Raw genomic sequence first — 9,349 nt, forward strand, 5'->3', positions numbered from 1 at the left:
AGAGAAGCATCTGGCCCATTTTCTGCCTTGTAGCGCGCCCCGCCACTGGCAGTTAAAACCCATCTTCGTGGCAGTTAAAACCCATCTTTGTGGCAGTTAATACATTTCCAAGGCTCTTCTTTTTGTTAGCTTTATGCCAAATATCCACTTATATCTATTTTCAAGCCCTGAGGAACGTATTTTTTCACCCGCCCACGCTATCTTTTGAGAGCTATAACGTGCTAGAAAAGTTTAATTTTGTGGAGTTGTGATTTAGGAGCTAACGTGAGGGAGTGGGCTCCATTGAGGCCAGTGAGAAAGTGGTGCGCTGGGATGGAAGGCTGCACCGCGACCCCTCCTTTGCACCCCCAACAGTTTCTATTAAGTCATTGATAAATTGCTCAGTATTTCCTAACCTGCATTGTACCTATCCTTCAGCATCTGGATAGCAAAGGGCTGGTTGAAGCAATCTCCCTATCAGTAGCAGACATTTTTGAGAACTCATGGAGGACAAGGTAAGTATTTTATCCTTCAAAGAGGATGAAAAGAGAATTATGGGCCAGTTATCAAACTTAATTTCTCAGACAACTACAGGAACAAATAATTAAATGTTTTAAAACCACCTAGAAGACAACGAAGAGATGAGCATCGGTCCACACTGATTTATCAGAAATGAAGCAGGTTAAACAAATTCAGTTCCTCTCTGAGACAGATTAAGAGGCCTTGAGAGAAGGGGAGGTAATCAGCACTATGTCATGCCTTCAGCCAGGCTGTTTACCATGCCCTGCCTGATGGTCTTGTGACTAAACCAGGGAACACAGTTAAGCCAAAACTAACCAGTCGTGGCAGAACTAGCTGAAAAGCCATATGCAAGCAATCATTACCAAAAATTCACTGGCAAACTGAAGGGCTATATTGAGTCCAGTTCTCTAGGTACCTGTCCTACATTTGATACAACTCAATTTTTTCATTAACGATACAGATAAACAGATTAAAAGTACAAGTCTTAAATTTGCAGATGACACCAGCTTGGAATGAGCTGCAAGCACACCAGAGGAAAGATTGTAATTCAAAATGGTTCTGGCAGATTGGAAAATGGCCCGAAAAAGCTGAGTGCATGGCAGATAGGATGAAAGCAAAATTTTCTGCTTCGGTAGTAATAAACTGTGTAAGTGCAGGATCCACAGCCAGGGCACGGCCAAGAGGGATGTGGACCAACTAGAAGATGAAAACAATGAAACAAAACGTGAGAAACATGACCTACAAGGAACATGTAGGGCGTTTAATCTAAGGAAGACAAGGCTGGATGAGGTATGATGGCTGACCTTCAGAACATGAGCTATTAGTGTACAGAAGACACAAACTCTTCCGCATGGCCACTCTGGGTAGGACAAGAAGTAACAAGCTTCTTGCAACAATACTTGCAAGAAGACACCAGGAAAAACTTACGTTTGGAAAGGCTAATGCAGCAGTGGGAAGGATTGCCTGGGATGGTGGGGTCCTCTTCACCGAGACTTCCCAGAACAGGATAGACCAGCATTTCTCAGAAACAGCCCAGATACAGATGATCCTGACAGCGGTCCAGACAGGGAGATGAACTAAGTGATCTCTTGAAATTCATTCAATCCTTTTTTTTTTATTTTTTTTTCATTTCTATGTTACCCATGGGAGGTACAGAACTACTTTGTGCCTCAACTCCATAGCAGTGAAACAGAACTATCAGGGGCCAAATTAAACAAATCAATGAAAATGACTCGCATTGAGCTTGGCTGTCTCAAACTGGTTAATCACTTGGGGTTTGCAAATCATATAATTTATCATCTGTGCCTGCTTTATCACCAAAAGCAGATATTTGCCAATCATAGTGTGGAGAAAATCAGATATTGTTGTCATAACTGAATGCTCTTAAATGCATTTAAAGCTTTGTAGACTAGTTAGACATAATGTATATTTAAAATCCTTGAAACTAGCAAAAGATCAGATTGAGGAAGGAGAGAGAGATGGTAGAACAGTGACACTGTGCAAGTTAGTTTAAATAAAGAATCTTATCAAATCCACTGACTACTTGTTCACATCTGTCCAAATATAACTTATGCCATATGTCCTACTATATAAGTCAGCTTGGAGGCAGGACACTTCCCTAAGCAGCAATTCACTTCCTGAGTCTGCTCTATCTTCTGAGGAATTGAGAGGGGGGAAAAAAATGATACATCACAGAAAAATCTGAGAAACAAACAAAACAACCTTCTAAAAGCCTCTGGGAAATAAAAATCCGTTCTCTACCCTAACAGTATGGCTAACTGAATCTTTTGTCTTCCTGTGTATTAAGAAGAGTAATCACAGAGATGCTGTTCTTACCATCAGCTGCCTTTGAGGAAACCAGATGCCTCAGTTTTACGTCACCTCTCAGGTGAGGCGCAACCTCTCAGGTCAGACTCCCAGGTATGGCCACTCGACCCCTCTACCACTGATGGATCTCCAAGGGCTCTGGTGGCACCTTGAGCAGCAGACAGGCAGGGGGGGGCAGACCCAGCCCTGCCCAGTCACCGTGCTTCCCAGCGAAACGCTTCCCGATGGGAGCTCTCAGCCGGTAGCATCGGATAAAAATATCGGCATCGAAATCCCGTTTCGGATACCAGAAGCCTCCTTATGGCTCTACGAGTTTAATTTTCATTTAAACATCAATAAATAGTGGCATAAGGGTTTAAGATGAATTATGTAAGCCCTTTAGCCATAGCCATTACATTCTGCCACAAAAATGAGCTGCTGTTCTCACTTTGTTTTATGGGCTCAGTGTAGCCTGTTGTTATTGTAGCTGCCAAATAAAAACTAGCAAACCATGCAAATGAAAATATAATCTTTTATGCTTTCGTAGTCTTAGGATAAACTGGCATGTGCAGTTTTAGAGGAGCGGGTGGGGTTTTTTTTCAGTCTGTAGTGTTATGCCCCTGTCTCAGGAGCCTCTGCAAGTGGAGAGCAGCAGTGGCATCTCGGTGGAGACTCCTCGGTCAGCTGCTCTCCCATCTCCAACTGCGGCACTGTCATAAGCTCACTGGCAAGAAAACACACAATAGCTTCCTGAAGGTATGAAGAAAGGGTGGATTACGGGTCCTTTCATAAACCTGCAAAGTCCCCTCGCTTTAAGAATAATAGATTTTCCACCTCTAACTTCCCTCAAACCTCCTCGTTCCCTGACGGGAGCACACACCCCACGATTTGCTCCGAACCATGTGTTTCCTGAGGGTCTGTCACCCAGCAAACGTGCCAAGAAAGAAAACCACGCGAAGTAATTGTGACAGGGAACAGCAGCTGAAGCCGAGTGGTAAAAGCATATGACTCCGCACAGAAATACCTGGGACAAAATGTGCACCAGTACTTGGAGAGAGAGAAAAAGCAGAGCCAAGAGAGAACGAAGTCAGGGATGGGGTCTTATTCATGCAATGTAAAAAACGGGACTGTAAGCATGAGTTAATGCATTTTCAAGCTAATTACAGTAGAGCACAGCAACTATATTAACGGCAGAATATTGAGAGTATGAGCACGTGGACTAACTCATAACATTCAGCCCATAACTTTTCTACCCAGAATTGAGATTTGAAGACTCTCTCCTTCACCTTTGCAATGCCTTGTCTCTTTCTTTTGACTGTCTCGGTTTATTTTCGTAGTCACATTCACTGGTGATAACATTTTATATTTTGTGCTTCCTAGTGGGAGCTATGCTGGATGCTGACACCCACTCTTGTGCAGAGATTTTTGCATATTTTTTTTTTTCTCTTCCACCCGTTTTACACAAGACGGTAACATATGGCCTTGGGTGATTAAATGATTTAGTGAATGAACTGAGCAGAAAGAGCAGGCTGATTGGAAGAAGACAGCTTCTGTTTAGGCATAAATGTCTTTGTAATCTGTAATGATAGGAAAGAAACTACAGAAAAAGTATAAGAATTTAATTGGGTTTTGGTTAAATATTGTATTTTTCAGGTCTGCTTTAAATATAGTGAAATAATAGTATAGCGGCTACTACTTATTTTGTTTGTACAGTATGTTCTTGTAGAAGGGGGACCCCCCAAATGTACACAGATGTGTACACCCACACACAAGATATAATAAGAGAAAAATGAAGCAAACGGTTCTATAAAACTAAGTTGGCATTTCATTTATTAACTTCTGACCGATGCAATCCTACAGAACTTGGTGTTGGCCTCCGCAGTAGTTGAAAAGGCTTCACACCTTCAAGCTTTCTCAGAATTACTCTGACTATGATACCCAGTCGCACCTATGCGACCTCAGCAGGAACCACAGAAGGTTTTGTGGAAGGAAGACATCTAGATATCTTCTGAGCAGTCCCACCCAGTATGCCCCTGCCACTGCAGGGCCCAGGGCACAAATTAACAACCTCTCCTGCTCTTTTCCTTCCGGGGCATCATGATTTGTGTCTCTTCTCTTTTTGAACTCCAGGCTTTACATTTGTTGTATATGTTTGGGGAAATGTTCCTGTGTTCTTGCGAGCACGAGGTGGCACAGGGTGTAGGTCTGTCCCGGACTAAGCATCTGTTCATGGTTGGCCAGTGTTGTGAGAGACCAGACTTCAGCAGCCAGGTGTTCCTAGGCTAGAAATGTGAAGCCAATTCCTTTGTACCCAAAACAAGCCGTCTTTTGAGACAAGACATTTCTATTCCAGTTCCAAAGATGGTGTGCGTATCACTAATGCACAGCAAACAAATCCGACTGAATTCCAGTTCACGTCTCCACTCCCAAGGCCAATTCCATTCTGTATGATCAAATTTTTACGCAGAGCCTTGAAATTGTTTGGGCACATAACAAAGAAGTCATTGATCTCAGTAATTTTTGCCCGTGTGAAGCAGAAGCTGTAGCTGAAAGCTGGACAAATCGATGCTCCAGGAAAGGACAGCTGGACCTAGAGAAAGTGCATCAGTGGTGCCTGTCCTCAGCTTGCAGCGTGAAGGCTAGCAGCCACCTTGGTGACAAACCTCCGTGCACGGTGCTCCTTCTCCTTTACCTGGTAGTATTTGAGGGGAGAGAGACATTTTTGGCCCACGTGCTAAGAAAAGCGCTTAGCTGAGCACATCCCGGTGGCTTACCCAGCACAGCTAGGGCCGATAGGAATTACTGATCCAGTCAGACTCTGGCACAATAAGATGCACATTTAGCCAATTCATGCAAAGGCTGTATTATATTATCTTGGCACTTCCCCAACACTGGTTCCCCAGAGAGAAAACTCAGTTCCATGGTGACATCAGCTGAACCTCAAGTGTGATGGCAGCTCCAGAAACTATGTAACTTTTCATTTTTCTGAAAATCGGGCTACCATTAATTAAGTTTTGCTACAATTTAAAATATATATATATAAAAAAAAATTAAAAAAAACAATCCAAACAAACTAAAAACAAGAGTGCCATGATCACAAGTCCTAATTTTCACTTCTCTGGGATACGTAACCCTGGAGATATTTGCTGCTGTCCCTCCAGACCTATTAGTCAAAGCATTCTGGGAGAATTTTAATTTACCAAGGGGGTACTCACTTTCCATTTTACTACCAATGAAAACAGTAGTAATGCCTATGGGTGATGGTATCTTGTCCAAAATAACCTGTAGAGCATAAACCCAGGATATTTGACTACAGACTAGCAGTTTTCATTGTCAATTTCTTTTTTCCCATGGAGAACAAAATGGATGGTATGGTAATTAGAACAGCACTGTTCTACAATTTGAAGAAAACGTAGACGTTGTGTTGTAGCAGCTGTAAGACCGAAGTCTTAAGGGCCAAATTTAAAGCTGGTTCCACAGTACAGCTGTGTTGTGTTAACATCTAAATCTATGGCTCTGGACACAAATACACACAGGCACCTTTGACCTTTGTCAGCTCAGGCTCTTCTGCCGGACTGTCTTCAAGAAGAGTTTCCAAGAGCATACAGCACCATTCGAGCTCCAGAAACAAATGCGACTAACGCATTTTGGGGCTTGCAGGCAAAGCTGGCCTCTGCAAAGCAGCCCACTATGTTTTAATCAATCTTCAGCGGCAACAAACAATACCAGGAGACTCACCACACAAACTGTTTTAGAAAAGACGCCAGGAAACCTCAACGTTCCCAGATCAGAGGCGAGCAGGGAGACTCTACCGAAGCTGCAGGCGCTCCTGTAGCACCACGTTGCAACGTCAGCATTGGTTATGAGCCAAAGGCCTTCAGGCTTGCATGTTGCCTGGAGGATATAAATGAAAGTCAGCAGGTGCAAAGGTGCAAGAAGTGCAAAATTGCATCATGTCTTTCCAAACTGTGTTTGTGCAGTAAATGAGGCTCATTTTTTTCCACGCTAAATCGAGACCATTTTTATTTTCTTTGGCTTATGAATGCTCTTAGTTCAATTTTCGTGTGTGTTCTCTATAGTACCTTGGGATGCCTGAGGTGATCTATAAATACGTGTAGAGACCAGATGTATTGCCAGATGTTTATGTCCCTTTACAACAAGGCTTCACCATCCCTTCCAATGGAACACCCGTCTTTTATTATTTTTTCTAATAGAGGATCAACTGGACTACAGGGTATTGGTGAGTTTTCCCTGTGTAGGATTTTTTCCTTAATTCACTTTTCTATCATCTTGTTGCTATATTTAAAATAATGCTAAGTCTTTAAACCCCTCTAAGTACTGTTTAAGAAAATTAGAGTTCCTTTCACATAAAAAAAAATCGCAGGCAAATGTCAACGGTTCCAGGTTTAAATCAATGAAGTTTGACTCACTGCCAAAAAGATTTTTAATCTTAAAGTGTTGCCTACACTCACTTTTTTCTGTTTCACTCCATCTCCTATTTAGAAATAGTAAAAAATTGTTTTTTATAATAGCTGTTCAAACAGTAATTGCAGATCATTCTCTTAAATACAACTGTAGTAAGAAATAATCTGTAGCCCCGAGGGCAAACCAGTCTGAAGAGGCAAAGAGGACAAAGTGATTTCACCAAGGTCATATAGCCAAATGATAGAATGGAAAAGAAAATACAACCTGATTTAATCAGGAGTCAGCACTGTAAATACTAGGTGAGGGGCACTAAGATTTTTCTCATACGTCTTAAAACATAAGGAGGCAAGTTCATGTGTATGAGGAGGAAAGAATAAATGAACAGAATGTATAAACAGTAACACCTCATGAAATTTTATTTTAAGATTATTTTCAAATTCCAGGTACCAGACTGTACCAGTCTATAAAGACCTGAGAAAGTCTGTTTGCTAAATGTCCTCTTTAGCAAATAAATTGATTTTTTTTCACATTAAGCAGCCTCGGTTTTCCCAGAGTTTTGTATCATGAGAATGACTAAACTGCCTCCCTCAGTAAAGCTGCACTTGTAAAAGTAAGTATTCATAAACTGAGGTCTTACTAACCAACCCCGAGCAGTTGGTGAGATGGCTTAGCTTATACTAGGAAGCATGAGGCAGGATGCAGTTTACAGATCTAGGACAACATAGTTAATGTAATCATTTCAGGCACATTCACTGACAGTTCAAACATACATATAACCGCAGAAGTTATTTCTATGCTTCAGATTAAAACCCCCCAAACTTCAGAACTATTTTCAACAGTATTTCTTATGAAAATACTTTCAACATGTGTTTTTGCAACAGAAAGAAAAAGGAGTTTAGTAGTCATAGGGAAGACGTTCAAGAAATGACAGGCAGCAGGGAATAGAGTACTGATTTTGCTCAGATGAAGTGATTATTAGCACTGAGGAGACAATCAGGAAACATTAAGACTCAGCATCTTAGCCGCTGTGTCTTGAAGACAAGGACAAAACCCCATCGAGTTCCAGGTATAATGGAATATGGAACAGGATGCCAATGGAAAAAAAACAACCTTAAGATGGAATTGTATCAGTATCTACGAAGAACGAAAAACACTATGAGGTTAATAATTAAAAAATCCCACACCGGGTCTGCATGAGCAAACAGTTCACCAAAGGGTAGAGAGAAAAGTGTTTTCTTTTGTACATATGTATATTTTATATCTTTTTAATATATATGTATGTAATGCTTGAAGCATATGGACACCTAGATGCTAGCTGCTGTGTGATATACATAGCAGTGCTGTCAAATAAATTAGGCACAGCTAGAATTCAGTATGTTTCTTTATAAGGGTTTCATATTACTGAAGGAGACTAAGTACGTGCCTTCAGCTTTTATATCTACTCAATTAATTTTGATTATTAATACATAATTGAGTTGGTTTTCTTTAAACTTTGGGTCTCTGGTGGTGAGCCTTGTTTTCTTCAAAATACTTCCCTGTGTTAACTGTTTACCTGAAACTGAAGGGGAGATGGGGAAATACCCAACTCCTTGGATTAGTCTTTTCCTAAGGAAGACTTCAGCTCTTCAAACCTGCCTCCACTGCCCTATCCTAACCCACCATTAAGCCGTGGTATTGTCCAAAGCTGCTGACCTCAATCTGACTGTGAACCAGAGAAGCTGCGGAGAGCTCCTTTTCCCCTCAGGCACCATCTTTCCCACAGCTGCCCAGGAACAGGCAGCCCTAGGAACCTGCACATCCCAAGGACAGCTACCTGCTGGTGTTGCTCCTTGTAACCTGCCCTGCCCCAGCAGGAAGAACAAAGATTGCCAACAGAAACGCAACGCTAGAGGTGGAAACTCTAGTCCAGGACAGTGCAATCCATTAGAAGAGAGAGGAACCAAAGCATGCTCCCATCGCACTCTTGTTACAAATTCTCAAGTGTCCTGTGCTGACTGAAGAGAGAGGGTAGGACACAAACTAGGGAATTACAATGGTAAATATTTATTCATCCCATGAGCTGCCCCAGCCAAACTGGGCACACCCCAGGGATTTTTCTTTAGGGGTTTATACAAGAGTATGATATGAATCACCTAACTACTTACTAATGTATATTTCTAATCATCCAATCATAAATGTGGTACAGCAAAGCAACTGTACTTTTGTAGGTCTTGAAACCGCAGCATCCATCAGCATCCTCACGGCTTATCTGTTGATCCAGATGTTTCTGTTGTCAACTTCTGGAAAGTTATCAGGCATCAGCAACTCGTGTTTCTCTTAGATATGAATCCCTCACTAAATTTTGCTACAAGTTTCCTTATCTCAGTCCATCGCTTGTTCTTCTCAGTAGGGGCAGGTGATGGGTCTTGCGTCTCAAGACCAAGCAATTATATGCTAATAATTGCCCAGCAATTATATGCTAATAATGTTCTTGGCTCCTAACGGCTGCACGGTCCCAGCCATTTACACCACACCCTCCATCCCGCATGGCCCCGAGGTAGCACGGTAACTCCCGGCTAGCATGCAGCCTGCACCGGGTGGGTGGGCGGGCAACTGCGGGCAAACTCCTTGCAAAGCC

Source organism: Charadrius vociferus, unplaced genomic scaffold (assembly GCF_000708025.1).
Source record: "Charadrius vociferus isolate BGI_N301 unplaced genomic scaffold, ASM70802v2 scaffold309, whole genome shotgun sequence".
NCBI classification, from domain to species: Eukaryota; Metazoa; Chordata; class Aves; order Charadriiformes; family Charadriidae; genus Charadrius; species Charadrius vociferus.